The 25,791-nt window shown below is 45.6% G+C and overlaps 1 protein-coding gene and 1 long non-coding RNA gene across 2 annotated transcripts in view; one reads left to right on the top strand and one right to left on the bottom strand.

Annotated features, from left to right (window-relative positions):
- STAU2 (staufen double-stranded RNA binding protein 2) overlaps positions 1 to 25,791 on the bottom strand; it is a 286,094-nt gene that overhangs the window by 14,355 nt on the left and 245,948 nt on the right. The window lies entirely within an intron of this gene.
- On the top strand, positions 1,315 to 16,845 carry LOC309614834. The gene is made up of 2 exons (XR_014236411.1): positions 1,315 to 1,760; positions 2,352 to 16,845. It is a non-coding gene; the product is annotated as an uncharacterized lncRNA (long non-coding RNA).

Raw genomic sequence — 25,791 nt, 5'->3', positions numbered from 1 at the left:
CCCCTCCCAGCATTGGTCAGAGAGAGACATGATGACGGAAGAGGGGTCAGAGGGATGTGACGTTATTGGCTTTGAATGTGGAGGAAGGGGCCAGGAACCAAGGAATGCAGGAAACTTACAGAAGCTGGAAAAAGCAAGGAAACATTCTCATCCTGAGCCTCCAGAGAGGAACACAGCCCTGCTGGCACCTGGACTTCAGCCCTGTGAGACCGTGGCTGACTTCTGATGACACAACTGCCAGATAATACACTAGTGTTGTTTTAAAGCACCATTCCTTTAGCAGGGGGACTGAAGTCACACAGAGGTGTAAACTCTGACACCAGGTTCTTTCCCGAGAGACCGGGCTGGTGTTGGGCCCGAAAAGGAGGCCCGAGGGCCTGCCTGAGACGTCTGGGGAAAGGGGAGGCTGGGGGCCTGAGAAGTGGGACCGGCTGGGCTGCAGGCCTCATCAGGCCAGAACCGAAGCGCTCCCCACCCCTCCCAAAGTGGGCTTCACCCTAAGATCAAGTCACTAAGATCAAGGCGCCTAAACCCTTCTAGGACCTCCCTCTGCCCTCGGGGGTCCAGGCACCTTCGCTCCTTCTGCGCTGTGCCCGCCGCCTCCTTTCTGTTCCTTGACTGTGACAAGCTCGCCCGCATCTCAGGGACTCATGCTAGCCGGTCCCTCAAGCCACCCCCTCCTCAAGACCGGCTGCTTGTCAGCCTTCAGATCTCAGGCCGGGGAGGCCTCCCCGACCGCTCCAAAACCTCACATAACTGTGTTCATTATCCTCATAACGCTGGTCACTGCCTGCGATTATTTCCTAGAGGGAGGGCTCCGGTCTGTCTGAGTCACGACTCGGTACCGTCCTTCATTCCACAAAGAGTCACTGGGAACCGGGCACCGCACTGGGCACCAGGAAACTAAGCTCCACGGACACACTCCCTGCCTGTCCGTGGCGTGCCTCCCAGCAGGAAGGAGAGCGTGCAGGCCACGCCAGGCTGGCGCATGATGCTGTCGAGACAGCACATACAACGGCGGCCTCGAGAAGGGCGCCCAGGGCTCCCCGGAGAAAACAGTGTCACAGGGAGGGCACATCTGGGGTGAGACTTAGGGTGAGAGAGACTTCTTCACGGAGGCGACAGGGAGAGTGCTGCTGGCAGGGGGAGCTGCTCTTGCCCAGGCGCTGGAGCTGGGAGGGAAGGAGGGGCTGGGGACACGATCGGGTTTCAAGCTGTGGTGTAGAAAAGGGAGGCGCCGCCTTCTGGGAAAGCCTGAGCCAAGCCCAAGGGGCGGAAGCCACAGGCGGAGAGATTTGGTCTCAAAACAGGAAGGAACCTTGTGTCCGCGGAGAGCAAGCTGGACTCAGAGGAAGGAGCGGGTTGTGCCCATTGCCAGGCCGGCTGTCAGGCAGGAGGCCGTGCCCGGCGCAGGTGGCCGTGAGGTCCCTCGTGTCTCAGGCTCTCTAATGCTCTGAGTCAGGACAAGGCCACGCGGGGGAAGAACAGCGGCACATCTGCAGGGTGGGAAGGGTTGTTGGAGAGGTGACATGTAAAGCTATGTCCCCTGTGATGAGTGTGGTTTGCAGGGGAAAGCTGAGTCTTCCTTGATAGGGGTAAAAAGTGGACCTGAGCTTCACAATGGGTCACGTGAGAAAGTGTCTTTCCCTTGTCGTTCCTCAGCATCTCCATGTAGAAGACTGAGTCGGTAAAACCATCCTATTACAGGGATTAACTGAGGGACATGTCCTGGAGGTGTCTGCCACATACCGTCCTATGTGGTAAATGTTTGTTTTTCTTTAAATATCTTACTTTTAAAAATTTATTTGTTTTTTGGCTGGGTTGGGTCTTCATTGCTGTGTACGGGCTTTCTCTAGTTGCGGCGAGCAGGGGCTACTCTTCATTGCGGTGCATGGGCTTCTCATTGCGGTGGCTTCTTTTGTTGCGGAGCATGGGCTCTAGGCACGCGGACTTCAGTAGTTGTGGCTCGCGGGCTCAGTAGTTGTGGTGCACAGGCTCAGTTGCTCTGCGAGATATGGGATCTTCCCGGACCAGGGCTCGAACCCGTGTCCCCTGCATTGGCAGGCGGATTCTTAACCACTGCACCACCAGGGAAGCCCCTGTGGTAAATGTTTAACAACTGACCTTCTGGGGGAAAAAAATCCCTAACTGGCACCATCTCCAGCTCCCTGCTTACTGCTCGGAGGCAGGGCAGCAACGTGGTGAAGAGCCCGGCTTACTGACTGGCTCCAGCACCTCTTAGCCATAGGCCTTCGGGCAGGTAAAAATCTCAACCCTTAAATGGCATCCTGTGCTCATGACACTCACTTTGTTCTAAGAACGTTCCATCCCTAACTCATTTATCTTCACAGTCACCGCAAGGAGTCTTGACTCTCATCCCCAGTTTAAGAGGAGGACATGGAGACAGAGATGAAGTAATTTACGCAAGACCAACATGATTTGATCTTCATGGATCTGGAATCTGGACAAACATGGCCTGGCTTTGGAGCCAAATTCTTAACTACTATATTGTACCACCTCTCGACCCAGTGATAGGATGCACCGCCATTCGGGCACTCGAGAACTGGCACGAGCCAGACCAAGGCGTGGAGCCCTGTGAGAGCGAGGGTCTGGGTGCAGACTCTGAGCATATGGGGTCCCTTCTTTGATCATCCCCTTACTTCCTCTTACGCTCTCCTGAGCTGTGGTCTTTTGGGGGCGTGAAGGACGGTGGGGGTGAGAATTGAGAAGGAGTAGAGCTGGCAGCGAAGGCGGCTGGACTTGTCTGGGAAGGAGGGTGGTGAGTGGCGAGCCCGGCTGGACTCAGAGCAGGCAGGACTGACCTCCCCAGGGGGACCATTTAGGCGGGGGGCCCAGATTTGGAGCTGGGTTAATTCAGGATGACTATCAAGGCTGGAACCCAGATAGGCTGGCACCAGATACTCACTGGGCTAATCAGAACCTAAATAAAAGTATGTTAATCAGCAACTTGGTATGTTTTCCTAATATTAAAGGGCAACATTCCCCTTGGTTTCCAGGATCTCCAGTCCGCTTGCTTTTTCTCTTACATCACCAGGCACCTCTTCTCCGTCTTCTGCTGGCTTTTCCTTTGTCCTGATCTTTAAGTCCATCCTTGGACCTCTTATCTTCTCTCTGGATAGTCTCTCCTTAGATGATTTCATTGAGGCTTATGGCTTAAATCCCTTAAAAATGCTGATGGCCCCAGATTCCCATCTTCAGCCTAGTCGCCTACTCTACAGTTCGCACACATAGCCGCCTGGAGGGTTTCTCCACTTAGGAGTCTAAAAAGCATTGCAAATCTGCCCAAATCCGAACTCTTGATTATCATCGTCAGACATCTCCTCTGGCAGGAAAGGGAACCCCCGTTCAACCAGTGGCTCAGGCAAAAACCCTAGGAATCAGCCTCACTTGCTTCCTTTCTCTCTCACCTCCCACATCTGACCCATTATCGAGTTCTGCCGGTTCTTCTTTGAAATGCAGCCAGAATCGAACTACTTCTTACCACCTGTTCTGCCCCAGCCTCACCCAAGCCACCATCACCTCCCAGCAAGACTCAGGATGTAGCTTCCTAACCTCCCTCCCTGTGTCTGCCTCTGCCCACCTAAAGCCCATCCTTCGAGCATATCTGGAAAGACAGATGTGAAAGGTAAGTGAGAACAGGTCACGACCCTGCTCAAAACCCTCCAGGGGCTTCTAGTTGCTCTTAGAACGAAACCCCAATTTCTGACTTGGGCCCGAAGCCCTCTGTGACCTTCCGCATCTGCAGCTTGGTCTCATCAGCCTCATTACCGCACCCTTCCAAACCACAGAGCTCCGGCCACACCAGCCCCTCTGTTCTTCACAGGGCACCCTGAGTCCAGTGCCGTCTCTAGGACCTTCGCGTGCTTCTCCCTAGACCTGGGGCTCTTCTCCCAGGTCTCCACAGGGCTCTGTCCCTCACCTCAGCCAGTTCTCTCCTCAACTGTCACCCCTCGAGACCAGGGGCCCTTCAGGGACCACACACTCCACCCCTAGCCTGGCGTTCTCACATCTCCTCACACTGCCTAATTTTTAGTGCTTACTGGCCCTAAAATTTTATTTATCTGTTTAACCATTTCCTTGTTTATTGCCCACGTCCCCATTAGAATGTAAGTTCCGTGAGGGCAGCGATTTGTCTGTTTTGTTCATTGCTAAATACTCAGCACCTAGAATAATAGACACTCAATACTTATTAGCTGAATGACTGAACGAATGGTTAAAAACAGTGACCGAGTTCAAGAACATCTAGCCACCTCATATATACAGTATAGTTTTAATAGTTTTCAGAAGTTCCCTATAGAAATTAGGGAGTAGCTCATTTCCTCCATTTATCGAAACCCAGAAGTAAGCATTCATTTGATGTTTAAAGACTGATTATTCAGCTGAAGTGAGTAGCTGCTACATGTTGGTCTTTCAAATGCAGAGAATTAAGTATAGTGATAGGTCTCCAGTGTGGGTATTCTCATACATTGTAAACTTATTTTATGCCAATTACATCATTGCAACTTTGGAAGAAACGTTATTGGAATTAACTTTAGTTTTTTTCTAGGAAGTCTTCATTTTTTTAAGCTAAATGTAGTCACTGTAAAGTTCAAGAAGTAAATTTTATCTTCTTTTTCTAGGTACCACTGAAAGAAAAGCACATCACTAATAGCACACTTGGTTTGGTAATTTTTAGAAACTCCATTAAAAGTAATTGTTAAAGTTTATAATTAAATAAGCATCTCAAAGGAAAAACTAGTATCCTGGTTTCCTAAAAACATCTTCATTAACACAATATAATCAAACAAAGAGATTTACTTTGTGTTTAAATAATTATGATTACAAATGGTCCCCTTCCCCCCACCTCCACGCCCAAATGAGAAGTAGTTTAGTATACTTTTGGGGATATGGTTTCGGTCTGCCAAATACTTAAGTACAAAATTCTCCTAAGTTGTTTCAAGAAACTGCTAGTACTCTAAGAGGGTTGACATTCTAATATATCCAAACACAGGTTTTTGGGGTTTTTTTCCTAATTGTTTGGCTGCAGATGAAGATATAAGGTTATAAGTATAAGAATTTATGTGGTGATCAGTGATGGAATCCTAATCCATCTTAAGCTGTCAGCGTGACAACTGGCAGTTCCCAGTGTGTATTAAGAGACAGCGATTTTTCTTTTTTTTTTTTGGCCTGAGGGTACATTCCCTTTCAAAAGCAGAATATTTTTCTTCTTTTGCTTTCTAAAGATATCATGCTAAACTCCATTCTTAATGGTTAATCTTTTAAGGAGGCAAGATAAATTGGAGAGAAAATGTGAGAGATTTATAAATTTGGGGAAAATGCAACATGAGGCATTCCAATAAGCAATTTCAAATCAAAACCTTAACTTGGGCAAGGGACATTATATCAACGAACAGCATTCTTTAGAAATGCCTGACATTCAGTTGGATAGAATTATATATTGAAATAGATTGTAGGCATATTGGGGATGTTTTCCCTCTAGCATCTGGTAGTATCAAAGCCCAGGAGGAAGAGTAGGTCACCGTGCCAGAATTTAAAAGCTGCCTTTTGGTTAAATATGTGGAAGGATAGGAATTAAGTTATCAAAAGGCTAGAAGAATTTGCTGAAAGGGAGGAGGGTGGTGCTAAAAGCAATAAGCTATTTGGAATTCAATAGCGCACAACTTTAGGGCCTTGTAGAGCTAGTATTGTTAGCCAAATAAGGGTAAAGTGATGGTTCAAAAGAAGAAAATTAATGAATAAGTACAAACATAAAAAGCAACAAGGCAATACCCTGATCTGTGAAAGTAAGCAGTACTTATAGAATCTCAGAGGCAATGTGGGATGAGCCCCAAGGGAAATCAGGTACCTCTTCTGTGAAGCCTCCTCTATATTTGGAAAAGAATAGTGACTGGTGATTTCTGTGCCCTATATTAGTCAAGGTAAACTAACTGCTAAACAGTCACCCCAGAGACTCAGTGGTCATGGAAAGACCAGTTGGGTATTGCTGGGCAGTGGACCCTGGTCAATCAAGGTCCCACACCCCTTCCATCTCGTGACCCTGCCCTCCTCTAGGCTTGCATTATGGTCTTCTACATTCGGCCAGTGGAAGAGAAAATAAAATGGAAGAGAGTACATAGGAGGATTTTATGAAAGAGAACTCAAAGCCCTCATGCTCCAGAACCTAGTGACATGACCATACCTAACTCCACGACTACAACCAACTCCAGGTTGGGTAACTAAGTCTGGCTGTGAGCTGAGGAGAAGAGGAGGCAGGTGTGGTAATTAGCCTCAATTAGTACTCACAAGTGGTACCATGTTATTGCACTCATTTGCTGAGGTATCTGCAAGCCTATCTCTTCGTGCTAAAACGGTAAGTCCCTAGAATAGGGCAGAGTTGGCTGTTATTTGTTTTGTAGCTATAGCACCAACACTGGCATGGAATTAACACTCAACTTGTAGTCAGGGGATGTGGGCTGCCTGCTTCAAAAAGCCCAGCAGGGTGACCTGGAGATGTTAAGACTGGTTGTCTATGCACGAATATTGCCAAGAAATGCCCAGATTTTTCTCCCTTCCTCAAGATGGCCTCTCTGTGAAGATATTTCCAGAGGGCAAAGGGACCACATGCCAACAGTGGGCAAGGGGCACTTACTTTGTTAATTCTCATTGTGTCTTCATGCAAGAAGCCTTCCAGGGTCTCTACACCTCTTAGGAGGTTCTTCAGTGGGGGAGGGAGAGATTGGGTTTCTGAATGACAAAGGATGGGGTAGAGAGTTTCTAGTGAACCCAAACCTTGGGAATAAAAACAGAAACAAAATCTTTATCAAGGGTAAACCAGATTTCCTTATCAACTGAGAATGAAGTCAGAAGTTATAGGTGAATAAGTAGCACTATAGAACTTTACCAATATCTAGAACCTTATTCTGTCTTCACTTGGTTTCATACAAAGTGGTAACAGTTCCTGTGTGACTGACAGAGTACTAGTATCTAGAATATATAAGTAAAAAAACAAACAATCTAATTAGAAGATGGGCAAAGGACATGAAGAGAAGGTTCACCAAAGAGGATTTACAAATGGCAAATAAACATGTGAAAAGATGCTCAACATTACTAGCCAATAAGGCTACGATATCATTACAAACCTATTAAAACAGCTAAAACGAACAGTAGTGACCACACCAAATGATGGAGAGGAGTCAGAGAAACTGGATCTCTTATACATTTGTGATGGGACTATAAAATGGGCCAGCCACTCAGGAAGATAGTTTTCCAGTCTTATAAAAAACTAAATATAAACTTACTATACAACCCAGCAAACATATTTTGGGGCATTTGTCCCAAAGAAGTGAAAATTTATGTCCACACAAAAACCTGTACACAAATGTTCATAGCAGTTTTATCTATAATAGTCAAAAATAGGAAACAACCAAAATATCCCACAATAGATGAACTATTAAACAAACGATGGTAATCCATACCATGGACTACTACTCAGCAATATACCGGAATGAACTATTGGTACACATAACAGCTTGGATGGCTCTCAAGGGCATTGGGCTGAGTGGAAAAAGCCAATCCCAAGAGGTCACATACTATATGATTCCATGTATATAACATTCTTGAAATGACAAAAGTATAGAGACGGAGAACAGATCAGTGGTTGCCAAGGATTAGTGACGGGGGTGGGAGGAGGAGCGGGTAGAAGGTGAGACCATAAGGGGATAGGACCAGGGAGATCTTTGTGGTGATGGAAGAGCTCTGTATCTTGACTGTGGTAGTGGTTACATGAATCTACATATGTGATAAACTGGCCACAGACCTACAATACACACGTCACTAGTGTCGATGATATCTTGGTTTGGATATCGTATAGGTGAATAAAATAGAACCATTGGGGGAAACTGAGTAGTACAGAATACACTGGACCTTTCTGTACTATCTTTGCAACTTCTTGTGAATCTCTACTTATTTCAACTTCTTGTGACTCTCTACTTATTTCAAAACAAAAATTTGCAACTTCTTGTGAATCTCTACTTATTTCAAAACAAAAATTAAAAACAAAATTAGAACCGCGCTTTTTGTAAAACTAGTATTTTTAATTAAAAAATGAATAATTCTCATTGTAAAACTTTGAAAAATACTTAAATGTTAAGGAAAAGTCCCCCATATTGTCTTACCCTTCGATTAACTCCAAGCCCACACCCTGAAGTAGCTGCTAATTAAGAGTTTGGTGTGCATTTTTCCAGGTATTTTATTTGATATATCCTTATATACATATATGTGAACTCTTTGTTTTTTCCTCAAATGGAATCACTACGCTTCTTCTTCTGCAACTTGCTTTTTTCATGTAGTAATAAGACACATTGGACATCTTTTCATGCCACCAAAAATAACCCTATCTCATTCTTCTTAATAACAGCATAGAATTCTACTGTATGGCTGTGCCATAATTTATTTAATCAGCCCCTATACTAGACATTTCGATTGTTTCTAGCTCTTACAAATAATGCTGCAATGGATATTCCTTGTACATACATTTTGTGCAAATACATCTATAAGATAAATTTAAATTTCTGATATTGTCAAATTGCTTTCTGAAGAAGTTGTAACAAGTTATGGGTAACCTCTACTTTAAAGAGAACAGGAAGTCAGGCTGAGTGGCGAGGGTCTGGAAGGGAGGTGATCACGGGAGCTGCCCCTGGTTGGGGAGGTGGGCCTCCTGAAATAACAGATCTGCCTCCCCCTCCATTCATGGGGAAGCCACATTTATTGGAAGTTAGCATCATTTTCAGGTTTCCTCCCTCCTCCAGGTGGCTCGGGGACACTTCATCCCTATGTAGAAATGAAGTGGGAGGGTGTAGGGCTGGTCTTCCCTCTCAAGACTCGCTGCGACATTCCCTTGAGCTGGGTAGGGGACATCTAGCGGTGGGATTATCAGCCAACACCATCCCAACTTCTCTTCATCAAAATAGTTATTAAAAATTCAATTCCCTCTTTAAAACCATTGGACATCTCAGAGAACTTTCCAGTTAACACTGGCTTCTGGATTTAGAGGAATACATTTAAGGAATTCATTTATGATGTTAAAATGTTTCTTTTAATGAAGGTAACACTCATGGAATGCTATGATCATTGTACAAACCAGTGAAAACATCATTTTTCCACGATTACTCTAAGTAAATACCCAGTTTGATCACCCACTCTCTCTAACACGAGCGTCTCCGGGCTCTCCACTGTCAGCTGACCACGTGAGCGTGGCAATATGGCTCCCAATGGCTTCACCACAATGGACCTCTCCAAGTTTTGGCTTCTGCTACTGCCCTTCTCCCAGTTATTTCCTTTTTTGTAGCTTCAACTCGCATGTAGTTTACCTACAAGCATAATGTTCTTTCTTACCTCCCTGCCTTTCTCCTCTGCTGTCTCTGCTTAGAAACAAATGGACTCCCCACTTGTTTTAACCTAGCTGACTTTTACTCTCAGATCTAATGTAGACATCTTTCCTCCAGGAAACTGGCTAAGGGCTTTCACTGGGACCAAACGTCTGTTCTGTGCAGACACCTAATACTTTCTACCTAATACTAAAATTATCTATTTGTCTGTCTACCCCAGTAGGCTAGGAGCTCCTCAGAATTACAGGCACGTCTTCTTACCTGTGTTTTTACACCCACTACCTAGCAGAGCAGGAGCTTAACGCGTGTCTGTGCAGCTCCACTGAATCATCCCCACAATGCACAGGAGTCTGATTTGAGCTGAGTAACTAAGGATCCCTTCTCTCTCCCCCTCAACCTGTATTTGTGTGAACACTGAGCCTGGGCTAACTTTTGGCCAAGGGCAATAGATGCAAGAAATCTGGAATCCCTGGCCGGCCTCCTCCCCTTATAGCAGAAGGGGTATTAGAATTAATATTTTTTGTTGGTAAAACAAGTGGTACTCAAGATAAGTGGTATGTTTAAAATGATACGGGACCACCTCCCTTGCATTACTGAAGAATAAGGATTGGCAAGCCCAGCAGCCTGCTTCCTTCTCGGTAGCCCTTGAGGTCTAGAGCTCCATTGTCCCCACCTCCTTCGGGGATGTGGTCACCTGACCCACCTGTATGGTTGGCAGGTCTTGTTGACAGGACATTGATGTATCTGCTCTGTCTGAACCTGCTGGAGCACCTGAGGCCAGGGACGGGTTTCCCTGCATCTACCAGAACAGGCTGGCTAAAAAATTTTTGCCCCTCTTTATTAAAAAACACATTGTGTGTTTGGAGAATTTGGTCTAATAATTGCTTTCATTTTAACACACCACAGGATGTAGAACAAGAGAGAGCAAGCTAGCTTCTCCCATCCTTAGTTGCCAGAAATGACCAATATTGACCAAAGGACCTGCTGGTTAATGACAGTCCCTTCAAGAAGCAAGTGCCACGTTGGGTCTCAGCCGTTGCCTCCTTCTTCGTTGTTCCCACCACAGACCTAACCCCAACACAACTCCACTTTAACTTTACATCAGACTAGCCCAGCTGCCAAGTGATGGAACTTTGCTAAGGAGGACGCTGGGCAAAACTCTAAAATGCGCCTGCTGTGAACTTGGTTCTCTCTTAGTTGTAAGCGTCACTGAGTTTTAAACTAGAGAAAGTAAATGTTGGCAAAATCATCCTGGCTGACAGGAATTCCTGGATCACAGATCATTTGGGAAGAGATCATTTGGAGAAAAAAATTCCCATATGATTTTTTTTTTTTTTTTTAATCGTTCGTTAACAGGAGACACAGGTCTTAGAAGGGTTGAGAAACACTGACTGGGACCTGCGCCCATAATTTGCTCAGGAACGTGTATCTCAAGGAGGTCATGGATACTTCTAAGGTCACAGAGCTGGTAAACGGCCTGCCCTGGCCTTGAACTCAGATTATGTGTTCCCCCTGTTGGAGTGGAACAGAGCGAGGACAGTCGGGCTGGAGGGACGGCTACAGGTATTTGTTCATTGGATACTTATGGCGAGCTGAGTGCCAGGTCCTAGGCCAGGATCTGGGAACACAGAGATGAAGGAGAGACAAGCCTGACCCGAGGTGTCCTGGGCAGACGGCGAGCACAGAAACACATGTGATGACACATGCAATCTGGGCCAGTACGGTGCTGGTGGGGGGACCTGCAGCCTGCAGGGGGTGGGGAGGAACCTCTTGGGTGAGGTGCAGCTCAAGGTTTGTAAAGAAAGAGCACATGTGGAGAAAGGCACCCAGGACGGGGGCCAGCGCGGCAGGGGCACTGGGGTGAGAAGCAGCGTGCCTGTGTGATCAGGAAGTACAATGCACCAGTGTTCCTGAGCAGCAAGGGGACGCCGGGCCTGTCCTCACAGGGGATGCCGGAGAGTGAGGCTGTATTAGTCCACTGGGGCTGCGTAACAAAACACCATGGACCAACAGACCGGGTGCCTTAAACAACAGAAATGTACCCTCACGGCTCTGGAGGCTGCAAGTGCAAGATCAAGGTGTCAGCAGGGTCTTTCCCCTTGGCTTGCAAACAGCCGCCTTCTCGCTGTGTCTTCACAAGGTCTTTCCTCTGTGCACACGTGTTCCTGGTGTCTCTGTGTCCTAGTCTCCTCTTCTTATAAAGACACCAGTCAGATTGGCTCAGCGCCCGTGCTAACAGCCCCATTTTAACTTAACCACCTCTTTAAAGGCCCTAGCTCTAAACACAGGCACGTTCTTCAGTACTGGGGGATGGGGCTTCAACACATGCATTTTGAGGGGAAACAGTCCAGCCCATAACAAGGGCCATCGTGTCATTTCGAAGAGCAGGGACTCTAGCCACACACAGACGTTCACCAAGACAGTGACGTGCCCAGATCTGTGCTTCCGAAGGAGCGCTGCGCTTGCAGCTGAACAGTGGCAGTGGCAGGGAGACGGGTCAGAAGGTAGCAGAGCGGACCAAGCTTTTCTCTTCCCAACTTGATCCTTCCTCAGCTTTTCCCCCGGTGACAGCCTCGTGGTCACACTGCTTTCACTCTCTTCGGGCCCAGGCGGCCCAGACGAGGGCAAACTCGTTCGGGTGCAGAGAGGCCGTTCCCGGGGTGTCCCCTTGCTGCCCCCTGCGTGAGGAAGTGCCCTGCTGGGTCCCTGCTCTGGCCTGACTGCTGGGCACCTTCTGCCAACCCCGAAGGAAGCAACACCTTCCCAGCGGGGCTGCAGGGAGGGCCAGAGGCGGGCAGAGGTCAAAACATCTGCCAAGTCACTCAGCACGGGACCGGGGCCAAAGGATGGGCCAAGGCTCCCGGAGGCCAGGGGCTGAGTGGAAAACGACTTCATGGCCCATGGCTGCTGCTTAGACAGCATCCTGACCAGGCCAGGGGTTTGACTTTGGGCCCATGGATTTAGGGCTCTATGAATTCAGACAGGGAAGAGATTACATTATGTTATACGTATTAACATCTAACAGAATCTTAGCACTTCTTCAGGCAAACTATTAGAAACACTGGAATTATATTAGAGGTATGGTTATCAGACCAACTGCTAGGTCTTGTTAGTGTGCAAATAAACAGGTTTATTGCTATAGCACAAATTTATTCTTTTGATAATTGAATATTTTGATACTTGATTTCAATAGAATTTTTTAAAATCTTACGTATTTTTAGGGTTAGGGTTAGCGAACATTCTTCTGTGCAAAGGTCTGCAGGTTTCACCAGATTGCCGTGGCTCAAAAGAGGTTACAAACCCCTGCTTAACCAAGGCCACGGATGACGTGAACTAGAGTCCAAAGAGAGGAAACTAAATGCCCATTTTACCCTCTAATAATAGGACATCTGGGGACCAGGACTTCAGAAAACCGAAGCTGCTCCTGAGCAACTAGAAAGTTCAGGGCTTCAAAATGTAATACAGATCAAGACCAGAAAGATGTGTTCCTTTGATGGCAACTGTTCTGAGCTCTTCATTATCCTTTTGCACACAGATCACAAGTCTGAAAACGGAGAGACCGTTTGTAAAGTGCTGGTCGTCGCCAGGTCACCTCTGCCTTCAGCCTTGGATGTGTTTATTTAAAAGCTACCAGTGTGCGCCAAACCAGGGGGAGGTGACAGAGTGAGGGGTTTTGCTACAATCACACCAGTAAGTGTGTGTTCGGTCTTTGCTTCAAGCTGACTAGAAGCTTCTGTTGTTCTGTACGGAGACACCACGGGGTGTGGTGGCCTGGGGACTCTATCACCACCCCAAGAGGGGACAGAAGGCAAGAAGGTGCTGGCTCGTGCAGTTGCCCACCACCCTCTCGCTCCTCCAAAACGTCTGTGTATGACACGTCCAAACACCAGCACACAGGGTGTGCAGACCAGGCACAGGAGGAACCGGCCGTGAAAACGCCAAAAGGCCCAGTGGTCCATGCGCTGGTACCACATGCCGCCGGGCCAGGCACACAGCTGGCGGGCATCTTGCTGCATGTCTCTCCCTAAGCAACCGGGTAAATGGAATCCTTCAACAGGACGTTCTCCTTCCCAGCCGCTCTCTCCTAATTCCAGGCTTTCTACTTTCGAGATGTTGTCTGTTTTCATCCCACTTGAACCTACAGCCGTCAGCCCCTTTAATAGGGGTGTCTATAAAGAGCTGCCCTAAAATATGCTTTTCCAGCGCACTTAATGTCTTTCCAATTAAATCCAGATGTGAAAAGCTGAAGGAACAGTTCTCAGGACTGAACAAGATGACATAAATCTTGCAGCTGACAGAGATCCCACTGAGCTCGGTTGGGGAAACTCACAGAGAACTTGTTTGGGGCCAGGAAAGCGGCTGGGTATAAAGACAGATGTGTACACTCGGATGCAAAAAAATATGTTAAGAGAGAGAAAACACTCTTCTAACCCAGTGCCTGCAAACCGGACTGGAGGCACGAAGCAGGTTGGGTTGAACTCCCCTCCCACACTCCGCTACATCAAAGGAGGTGATTGAAAAGGCTTTGCTAGAAAAGAGACCAACCCAGCGATGCTTCCTGGTCCCCTCAATTGCTCTTCTCAGGGAGAGGAAGGTGGGCACTCTTGACAGACCTTTGCTGGAAGAGAACAAGGGCTGTTTGTGCAGCTGAGAGTTTGGCTTTTATTTTTTTAATTATCAGGTTTTGTACACTTTCCAGAAAGTTCCTTTAAAAAAATAGTATATTCTTCCTCCTCTTCTCCAGATGCTAGGAAGTACAGGTTCAACCCAAACCGTGTCTATTTCAAAGGGACACAAAACCCAGAGCTGGAGTTCAAGGAGTTTGGTGGCATGCTGCCCAAGGACTAAAGCCTTGGGTTTTCTCTTACCCTCCCGGTAATTTTGTTTTTAAAGCTTGGAACACAAATTCCCCTGGAGGATGGGCTGCTGCAGGATGCAGTGTGGAGAAGGGCAGGGCTGGCAGTGGAAACCAGGAGCCCGGTGCAGGGAATGAGCCCAGGGCAGAGCCGAGGCGGTCATGCTGACCGACAGGTGTCGGGGGGACAACCAGCTCCCCGCTGCATCCAGAAGGTTCGCTTCCTAGAGTTTCAGGAGCTCAGGACAGCAGTGTGGGTTTTCCCCCCTCAGGAGCCTCCCCAGTTATCCCCTGCTTCTCCTCTCACCCCTCTCCTGCCCCATCGTGGCAGCAGCTCTGCGACAGAGGACAGAGGGGCTGACACTTGCTCACGAGGCCCCCCTGGCAGGGCTGTAAGGAGCCCTGGGTCCCCTCAGCGGAGACTTGTCGCTTTTTCCTGCCGTGCCTCCCACGGAAAGCCCTGATGCGAGTGCATTTCATTGACAGTTTTATGACCCTGACCATCCCCCCTGTAACCATATCTTTAAAATGGCTCCTTGTGTTCAGGTGGGTGAGAGCAGGGCTGTGCTCGTCTTTCTACTTCCTGCTGCTAAGACGTCTCCGCCTGAAACAGTGGGACTAAAGTATTAGAAAGCGAGTTCTGGATCACAGAGCTGAGCACATAACTTTGACCACTTTTATTTTCCATCTTGAGATAAAAGCCAAAACATGTTTTTTAAATTTATGTTTTACATCTTTTAGTTGGGTATTGTTTTTCTGAGCGAATTCAAAGTATTGTAAAGATGTCTTCAAAGACAGACAACTTCAGCTGGAAAGAAATGAATGCAAATTACAGTGTATCCCAGTGACATGCTAATTTATAGCACCGTAAAGGTACAGTTCAAAGCTCGAATGAGCCAGAAGGAAGTTGGTGGATTGATGGTTTGCAGTAAGAAAGGTTTAGAAACAATAAAGTGTAACCAGGATTTTAGCTTGAAAATGAGCTAAAGGGTCCATTTGTTCCAAGTTACTGAGTTTTTAATTTAGATCTGCTGTTAAAACCTAATGCATTTTGTATCTGTGGTTAGTAAATGACTCTAACCCGGCGTCTTTAAGGAAAAATTGCAAAAGAGCAGGAATAATTCTCAAAGATAAGACTCACAGCTGCAGGTTTCTTAGCAGAAATGTAATCTGTATATCTCACCTTTAAAATGAGATTACAAAGCACAAAAGCTTAAAAAAAAAAAAGACACACCTGTGATTTTCTTTTCCTTAGAGGTTAGCAATTATTGTAAAAGGGAAAGCACATTTCCATACAAGCAAAATTCACCTGTAATAGCATAGAAAATATTGTATATTCATGAACCATTGCTGGCAATTATTTACCCCAAACATTTGAACCTGAACAAGAATGCAAAAGCTATCATTCGACATATAAATACGTATATAAACACGTATTCCCATTTCTTTGCTCACTATTCATGTCATTTACACTCTACATCTACACTTAAGGTGGAAATGTATTCAGAAAACATACTCTTTAGATTCCAAGCGCTGTCTGGGAAAAATTGAGAGGCACTTCGCTACCCAAATCAAGCTGATGAAAATCGGCATAGAGGCTTGTCACAGCCTGAGTGCTTTGAGGCTGGAGTAGATCAACCAGTTTGAAACTGGATAGCTCTTTTTAGAAATCAGAAGGAGAAACTTTTTTTTTTCTTTTAAGAGGCAAGGAATTCTTAGGATAGGTAGATTTTATTTTTCATTTTATACTAAAGAGAAATATAACCTCTGGTTTGGTAACACAAATAACATCTCTTTCTAAAAGACACAAAGCTATTGCTTAGGCATGTCCTTTTTTTTTTTTTTTTAAGGAAGGCAGATGTCCTAGATGTGGGTCAGAGCCTCCAGGCCACTCTCGCCATTGGGGTGCCTGTCCCCTGAAGAGATGACTTGCCCCAGTGACCACTCTGTTCCAGAGGACAGAGCTGTGTGCCTTCACTGGGGTGCACGTCTGCATGGCCAGAAAACAAATGGGCACTTTCACTGAATGTTGTCTTCCTTTTACTCAAGACCATCTGATTCTAAGTATGTTTCTTAGAAGAAAAAAACCCAAACAACCAGAATATTAGACTATTTAAAAATGAGTTATCCTTAATAAATAAATTATCTATAAAATAGAGGTTATTAAATGTGTGAGCTGTAAAACAGGAATTCCGTTTGCCAGTCCAAATTAGCAGCTACAAATTCTGCACTTTAGGTTGCATGTTCGTTTTCAAAATGCCACACATTCATAAAGTTGCTTTTTACTACACATGCCAAAACATTAAACAGTAACTGTGATGTAACACCCACTGGACAAATTTACAATTTGCAGGACCCTAAAGAATAATATTTCATCTTGGATTAGCTGGTTGCCTATTTCATTTGCAGATTTGAGCTAATTAAAAAAATATTAAGTGGATCTACCTTCAACGCACATACTTACTTATGCTTTTTTTTTTTTAACTCATTTCACCCCCTGCCTCCCTGCCCCCAACTGCAATCACCTCCCCAACCGCCGCCCCTGCTTCTGGCAACCACCAATCTCTTCTCTGTATCTATGAGTTTGGTTTTTTCTTTTTATTTCACACGTACTGAGATCATACAGTATATATCTTTCTCTGATTTATTTCACTTAGCAAATGCCCTCAAGTTCCATCGATGTTGTCACCAATGGCAGGCTCTCCTTTTTTATGGCTGAATAATATTCATATATATATACACACCACATTTTCTCTATCCATTTGTCTGTTAATGGACACTTAGGCTGTTTCTATGTCTTGGCTATTGTAAATCATGCTGCAACGAACATGGAAGGGCATATATCTTTTCTGTTTTTGTTTTCTTTAGATAAATACCCAGGAGTGAAATTGCTGGATCCTATGATAGTTCTATTTTTAATTTTTTGAGAAACCTCCATACTGTTTTCCACAGTGGTTGCACCAGTTTACATTCCCACCCATAGTGTACAAGGATTCCCTTTTCTTCTCATAATCCTTATGCTATCTACATATGCTTCTTGATAATGGCACCATAAAAATGGATTTAAAAGACTTCTTCATGTGATTTTTGTTTACACCTGTATTGAGGGATATTATTCTAAACCCCAACTCAGTGGTAGCAACAGAGAAGGAAAGTGAAGATTAGATGCACAGGAATGGGCCCTTGGGGCCCTTTTCCCAAGAGTACCATTTACCCATCCACTCTCTTCTTCAACATAACAAAAGTAATAACAGTCCATGATGAAGTCTTACATTTGAATGGCATTTGCCATTTAACCATTTTTAAAGAGAGAAGGCTAAGAGTAAGAGACCAGGAAAAGACGAATGGGGACATCCTTTCAAAGGCAATTCAGTATCATCTCAGCTTACTGGGCTGTAGATGCTCTAGAGCAGCGGTCCCCAACCTTTTTGGCACCAGGGACCGGTTTCGTGGAAGACCATTTTTCCACGGACCGGGGCTGGGGGGGTGGGGCGCGGGTCGGTTCAAGCTGTACCGCGAGCAATAGGGAGGACGGTTCAGGTGGTAATGGGAGCGATGGGGAGCAATGGGGAACAGCAGATGAGACTTCGCTCGCCCGCCACTCACCTCCTGCTGTGCGGCCCAGTTTCTAACAGGCCACGGACCAGTACCGGTCGGCAGCCCGGGGGTTGGGACCCCTGTTCTAGATGGATGGCCTGTAGATGTATACTCATGCCCACAGAAGATTGCTTCGATGACTTTACAATAAGGCCAGCAGTGAGACTGGCCTCTCACGACGCGTGATGAGAGCTGGAGACGTACAGGTCTGTCCTTGTTGGGGCTGGTGGGTGGGTGGGTGGCTGTGAAGGAGGCAGACTACTTTGGTGGGGAGGACTGGGTCCTCCCCGGGCTAGAAGACGAGTGGTTTTGGCAGTTCTTCCAAGTCAGCTCAGGCCTCAAGGTAGGATTCAGCCTTGAGCGGAGACGGAAGTACTCAGCCAGGTCGTCCTATTCAGAGCTTGAAGCATGATACTGGAATTCTCCCATGTGCAAACCCACCAAACACATGCCTTGCTGCAGGCAGAAGTACCACCTGAATCCCATCTCTTTGTACAGAGGTGCAGGTCAGGAAGCCCACTGCCTGCTCCACTCAGGCTGGGGCAGGGACTCACTGCCATCTAATGGTGGGGATGTTTCCTCCAGGAATTGTTCACAAAGGAGAGGCCACAATGGTTTGGAGAACTTGAGGGCTTTGGTCTCTGGCCAAACTATTTCTCTCTCAGGCTGTGAGGCTGAGGTGGAGGGTCCAGGAACCAGGACCACCAGTCAGGGGTCAGACGCCAACATGCCCTGGAGGCTCACTCCAGCCACGGCAAACTCCGAAGTCTCTGACCAGATCTCCCTTGACCTGGGAAGGGTGTGGGAAATGTTCCCAAGGGGCTCTGGGGCAGCCACAAGTCGGGGCAGGAATGGAAGAGTCCCCTCATCTCCAGCCCCCAGAGAGAGGCCCAGCGGGTGCTCCGTGGCTTTGATTGGGCTAGTCTCTCTGCCTAGAGGGCCCTTCCTGCCTGCCTTCCCATGAAAAACCACTACTCATTATTTAAGATTCAGCTAAACTGTCATTTCCTCCCTAAAACACTCCCCAAATTCCCCAAGAATGAGTTGTTCTACTTTTTGTACTCCAGAATGCTTTGCCCATATACCCATTATAGATTTTTATCGCACTGATGATACGCAAGACTACACATCTTTGTACCCACCAGGTCATGAGCTACTGAAGGTCAAGAGGTGTGTTGTATTTATCTCTGTAGCCCCAACACAAAACCCAGAATATAGTGCATGTTCAATAAATATGGATGGATGGATGGATGGATGGATGGATGAGAAGCTGAGGCCTTGTGTCTGAGGGTGTCAGCCAGATCAAAGTTCACTGGCTATTTTTAGAGTCTAAAAAGATGGGTTCAATGTCAAGGTCCAAGTGAAAAAGGAATCCACTTACTGGCACAAATTAATTGCCAAGATGTACTCTCTCTGGTGGGTAGGATCAGGCTTAGCAGTAAGACAAACACTCCTACAATATTCAGATCTGGGAGCAGATGTATTTCAGTCTTGTTGCCACCGAGCATTGTTGAATTAAAAGTTAAACAGGGCATAATTACTGCATGAGATTAAGCACAAAAGGACAATCTAAAATATACAGCGAGGTCTACTTAGATTCCAGTTGGTGGTGTGGAGGAATTTAAACAGGACCTGTTTAAAATAGGTGAGCCTAAACTAATCCAGGGTCAGAAAGGGAACCTCTCAGCTTGCATTACATGGAGAAAGAATAACTGAAATCTGCCCAGAGTTATCAATCATTCATTCAGTCAGGTATCTTCTGAATACTTCCTAAGTGCACAGCATTGTCTGTGCTTCAAGGAGGGTGTAAAGAAATAGGCAATGTGCACATGAAAGGAAGAATTTGTCAAGTGCGAGTGAGAGGGAGCAGGTGCTCCTCAAGGCAGGAGGGGGAGGGGGCCAAACAGCCGAGATACGAGGCAGGAATGAGCAGGGGGCCCAGAGGTCTTGGCAAGGTTCCAGTCCATTCCATCTTACCAGATAATTATTCTCTTCCTACTACTCATATGTGGGTCACCTGGGCTGATCCAATTCTATACTTTTAGAGGCACGGACATTTTCTCTAGGACAACACCTATATTTTTCAAATATGTAAAATTTATACACAAACACATTTGGGCATCCATTCAAAAATGGAAAGAGTACGGGGACTGCTGAATTCAAATCTGAGGAGTATTAGAGAAAGTTTTTATTTTGTAGTGAATCACACACAGTGTATTGAATAACTGTTAACAGGGAAGAAAAAGATCTGACTCCATGTTGGATCTGTTTCTTTTACTTTAACCTTTGCTTTTCGTTGCTTTTGTCACTATAATCACTAAATGCTGTCCATAGCTGTAAGCATACATAATGGCCTGCCTCGGGGAACCCTGCCCTTCTGCCTGAATGTTAAACTAAAGTGCCTTTGTTCAGCTGACTTGGAGACACTGTGACCCTCCCCACCTGTGAATGGCTGCAGAAAAGAAGAAATTAACATATTTGCTCCCCGAGGCTGGCCAAGCCAGGAGATTTTTGCAAGACTTATGGCCTTTTTACTTCCTCATCTCCTCCCCCTCTCTGTTCTATAAAAGAAACTAGCATTCAGACCCGATAAGATGCTATTCTGGGACGCTAGTCTTCTCGGATGCCCAGCTTTCCGAATAAAGTCGCTATTCCTTGCCTCAACACCTCATCTCCTGATTATAGGCCTGTTGTGTGGACCAAGCAGACCGAGCTTGGATTTGGGAACATAACCACATTTACCAACTGAAACCAAGGTCCTTTTCTTTCCTCAGATCGCTAATGCTCTGATTTGATAAATGCATCGATACTTGAATTTGCTAATGACATTCTTTTAGCCCTGACATCTTTCTTTAATTTGCTTTGGGCACTCTTTGAAATGCTATGATTTTTCCTCGAGGGCACTTTATATCCATGAATTAAGATGTTTTTCATAATTCTCTCTGGTCTTTTCTTGCTAATCCAAGGCACTGAAAGGTACAAAAATGACCGTTTCCCAGTGGAAACAGGCAAGGACATTACAGACCTAATCACGCTTAGAAATAAATACACAGAGAGAACCAAAAGAGCACTTCCCTTCTGATGTTAGCATCTAAATGCCAGTCAATAACACAATAGCCTGTAGGTTGGTGTCCAAGTACAGGCCCTTGGGGGCTGCAGGACCGAAGAGCCTGCACCAGGTGACCCCACAGCCTCGGCTCTTACACATGCGGTTGGGTCTTCATCTCAAATGAACCATTCATACTTAGGCACCCTCTCATATTTCCATTTGTAATGTTGTCATAAAGAAATCTCATTTTATACTTTCCAGACTAATGATTCGGTACAAAAAAGATACGCTGCCAAAGTAAGAGAATGGGGGAGGAAAAGAATTCTCGCAGACATTTGTGAATCAGCAAAGCAAAAGGCCGAGAGAAACTATACAGTGACTTTCATCTTCTCCCACGTCCCAGTGACTCCGAGGCTTTGTGCACAATCTATTTAATCTGGGCTTTAAATACCACTCTTAGTTTTCTCTTTGGTGTCATATTTGTACTCGTCTGACTGTCCCTTCTACTGAGATCGTCTTATTTTAGCTGTTTTAATTTATATGATTTCCACCAGGATAGGCATGCTATGCAAAATACTGAATGACAGGGTAACTTGGTTATCAAGTTCACATGGGCACTGACCAAGCAGAGCTGACTGCTGCCCTGGGCTGGGGCAGGGTCTTAGACACCCTGTTTTCTCTGGGTGTTACTCCTTTGGTAGCTGGGTCTTGGGGAGATGAAGTGGGGGGGGATCTCAGAGAGGGGCCTGGGCAGCCATGGGTTGGTGGCAGGCACTGAGAACTTGAGGCCACAGCTATTACCAATGGGTACAGAAGTATTTCGATATTTTAACAACCAGTATGGGCATACTAACATCCATCTGACGAATATTATCTCCATCAAGATCTATTTTAAGGGCTTCCCTGGTGGCGCAGTGGTTGGGAATCTGCCTGCCAATGCAGGGGACACGGGTTTGAGCCCTGGTCCGGGAGGATCCCACATGCCGTAGAGCAGCTGGGCCCGTGAGCCACAACTACTGAGCCTGTGCTCTGGAGCCTGCGAGCCACAACTACTGAGCCCGCGTGCCACAACTACTGGAGCCTGTGCGCCTAGAGCCTGTGCTCTGCAACAAGAGAAGCCACTGCAATGAGAAGCCCACGCACCACAACGAAGAGTTGCCCCCGCTCGCCGCAACTGGAGAAGGCCCGCGCGCAGTGACGAAGAGCCAATGCAGCCAAAAATTTTTTTTAAAATCTATTTTAAAATTTCATTCCTTAATCTGATTTTTAAATTTCCTTACCAGGAACCTCATGGGAGGAACTACTATTTAATTAAAATTCTCAGCTTTACTTCCATAAAATAAAATTGGCCCTAGAATTGACTTGGAATTTTGGTTTTCACAATTACAGTTTTTCTGATTAGACAATTCAGCTTCATGATAATGTATTTGAATTTCATGGTTTCTATTCTAACCCCAATTCAATATTCTAAGATATTCAGGAATATTACTTTTACTCCTGCTTTCATTGTAATGCACAAATACCTTTTTACTTTATCAGTTCTTTGGACTTAATCCTGTCTAGGAAGTTCATAGAAACAACAAAGAGAGAGAAAAAAGAGCCTGCTGTTTCATTAACAGTTGCCAGACATCCCTCCCAATACTTGTCCAGCAAAGCTCAAGAAGTTTAAAAACTGAGAACAACAACAACAAAAAATACCAACAAAAAAGTCGACATAGAATGTTCTTTTTTTAAAAAAAAAACTTTACTCACTTGAATACCATCTCTGACTGTAATAAAAATGTTGGCTCTTTGAGAACCCCTTTAACAAAGATATAAGAAAGTTTCTCTTGTTACATGACCCGATTTTTATCATGTGTATTCTCAAAAGGGAAACCAGCATTTTATCCTGATGCGTTCAGAACCAAAGTGGTGTAAACCAAGCTCTGAATACAGAAAGAATAGGAGGAAGCTGAGGCTGGTCAATGGGCGGATGGCACTGGAGAAGGGCAGTAACACTTGACGTTAATTATACATCTACCCACCCGGTCCTAGGCAGGGTATTTGCCAAGAAGTTCTTACATTCCTGTGGCCAGGGAACAGGGCCACACTAAAGTTCCATGGAAAACAACAGTGCCTTATAAAACATTTTAATCACTCCAGCTCCCCGCGATGACTAAATAATCTAACAAAAATTTTCATTGAATGGAAGCCTACTTTTGTGAAAGTAATCAAATTTGGACTTAAAAGTTTTTTGTTTTTTTCTTTAAAGAGGTTTCCTTTCTTCATTTTTCTCTCATGACCAACAACTGCTGATTTAATGTTAACTTGCCAAGGTTTTTATACTTCAAAGATAGATGGGTAGATATAATTTACAAAACAAAACAAAAGCCAAAACACAAAACCAAATAAAGGGCGCTCTTACTTTGAGTGTATAGTCACAGAAGAGAAGCAGAGATGCTTCTCACCTAGCATGAAACAAATTAATTTCCAACAAACACAGAGAATAGGAACCATTTCAGATAGGCTTTATCATTATATTGGTACAAAAGAGGCATAATTTTCCAGGCTATCGAAATAGCTTTAGAGAATACCTTTTCCGTACAGAAATCAGAAATTCCTAAATCTGTTCTGAGAGCCCACTGCATGTCCAGGCTTTATTATAGGGGACAACTTTATTTTTTTTTTTTTACCTTTTTATTTTATACTGGAGTACAGTCAATTAACAATGTTGTGATAGTTTCAGGTGTACAGCAAAGTGATTCAGTTATCTATATACATGTATCTATTCTTTTTCAAATTCTTTTCCTATACAGGTTATTACAGAATATTGAGCAGAGTTCCCTGTGCTACACACTACGTCCTGTTGGTTATCTATTTTAAATATAGCAGTGTGTACATGTCAATCCCAAACTACAAGGACAACTTTAAATAGCTGCGAGGCACTCTGGTTTCTGGAGCTGCATTTTTACCCTTCTCCCTGCCAGGAAGCGGAGGGTCCTACATGAAGTCTGTTCTCATTAAGATGATTCCCCGCCACAGAGTCCACAAACAGGGGCCCTAGCGTGTGCAGGGCTCCCACTGAAATCAAAACCCATCCCCGACTCATGCAGCTCTGTCCCCAGATATGGCTGCATCCCACACACGCTGCTGTCCTCACACCCACGCTGTTGTCACAGCACCCGCCAGACTGTTACTAAGGGCCCTGGTATGCTGCCGAATACATGCACTAAAGAGGAATTTCAAAACATATTTCAGGAATCCTTGTCGTTGGTTCCATGTCTTCATGTGATCAATGTGGCCACTGTCTCTTGAGGAGGGGCTCCTCTCGGGCATGGCTCCCAGTGACTCTGGAGGCCTCCTGGTCCCCAGCTCCGGTCGTGAATATACAATGGAGATCAGAGGAAGGCTGCAGGAGGAATCTAGGGCAGAGCTGAATTGGCTCGTTCTCCTCCTATTAGACCATTCATACAGGTCAGCACAGCTCACTTCACCCTCGTCCTCTCCTCGGCAATGGCTGCCAACCGGAGCTCCAACTCAATCCCAGTTTTGTATCCTTATCTTCTTAAGGGTCTCAGGGTCTTAGCCTGGGGTACCCGACGAGTTATGTGTCTGGCAAGCACTCCCCCCAGCCCACCCCCTTGGGTGTTGTGGAGTAGCTGTTGTCTGTATGTTGAAGCAAGCAAGAACTCGAAGAAAAGGGCATTGTTGTCGTTGTTTTGATTAAGGTGGTTTGGGGAAGGCCATCTGTTCCAACTGAGAAAAGGGGCATGATTTAATAGACAGCACAAAGGACTAAATCAATACGTGGGTCTCTTAATTCTTGTTAAACATGTAGGCTAAATTCCTATAGGGGATGAGAGAAGTTTTGAACAAGTTTAAACACATTTGATGATATTTAGCTTTGGAACTCCTTTCCAACCTTTCCTAGAAATTGACATGAGTAAACCAACAGAGGGAAAGGATGGCTAAATGGTAATTACAAAGGGCTTTTGAGGAAAACGCTTAAGTGAGAGGGATGATTTCTGTCCTCTGCTAAGGCTCTGAGGACTCTTAGACCCACGGTCTTCTAGACTGGAGGTGTCTCGCGGTATTCCCTAGTTGCTTTGGAGGGCTTGGCTTTGTTGACACAGAAGCATCCGTTGCTTTGGATGAGAGTCACAGTGATTTAGTGCCAGACTCTGCACATAGCTTTGTTTTCAGATTCTTCACACTGATGTCATAAGGAGCTCTAAGATTGTCCTTGCAGACTTAGGACATGTCGGTCACATTCCACAGATTTCCAATATGCTTCTGAGAGCAATTCATTCCAAATGGTTTAGCTGTTGACACTAGAATCAGCTTTGGATTGGGAGTCTGAACTGCAGCTCTGAGCTTTAGTTTTTGGGGTGCACTTGCTCCCCTCCCCATCTTCCCCCAACTCTTTTCCTTCTTTCATTTGAGTTCAACAGACACTCACTGAATAACTGTGTGCCAGGTTCTTTGGTATGTAGTAGGTGATTATATGGGCTGGGAGTCAGACCGGCCTGGCCTGGAATCTGGCTGGGAGACTTTGGGGAAATTGCTTCACCTCTCTGAGTCTCAGTTTCTTCAATGAGTGTCCTCAGGTGAGTTCGTGCCCACAAAGTATTTCCCACAGTGCCTGGCTCAAGGGAGATGTGCAATATATAGTAGCTCTCAGTCTCACACAGATGTGCGTGATGGAGTACAAACATCTCATGGGCTAGTGGAGAAGGAAAACACACAACAGGCCATTGCAATACTGCTGGTAAGTGCTGGTTTTGAAGGAGTAATAACGTATCCCAGCCTTAGTTAGTAATTAGGTGGAAGGTAAGGCTCAGGGGAGGAATACAAGAATTGAGACCTGAGCTATATCTTATTGGATAAGTAGGGGAAGACAGGCTCTCTCTTTGGTTTGGAAGAAA

This window comes from Balaenoptera borealis (assembly GCF_965194805.1).
Source record: "Balaenoptera borealis genome assembly, chromosome: 17".
Taxonomy (NCBI): domain Eukaryota; kingdom Metazoa; phylum Chordata; class Mammalia; order Artiodactyla; family Balaenopteridae; genus Balaenoptera; species Balaenoptera borealis.
The sequence above is the reverse complement of the archived record's forward strand: the minus strand, read 5'-3'. Positions and strand labels throughout refer to the sequence as shown.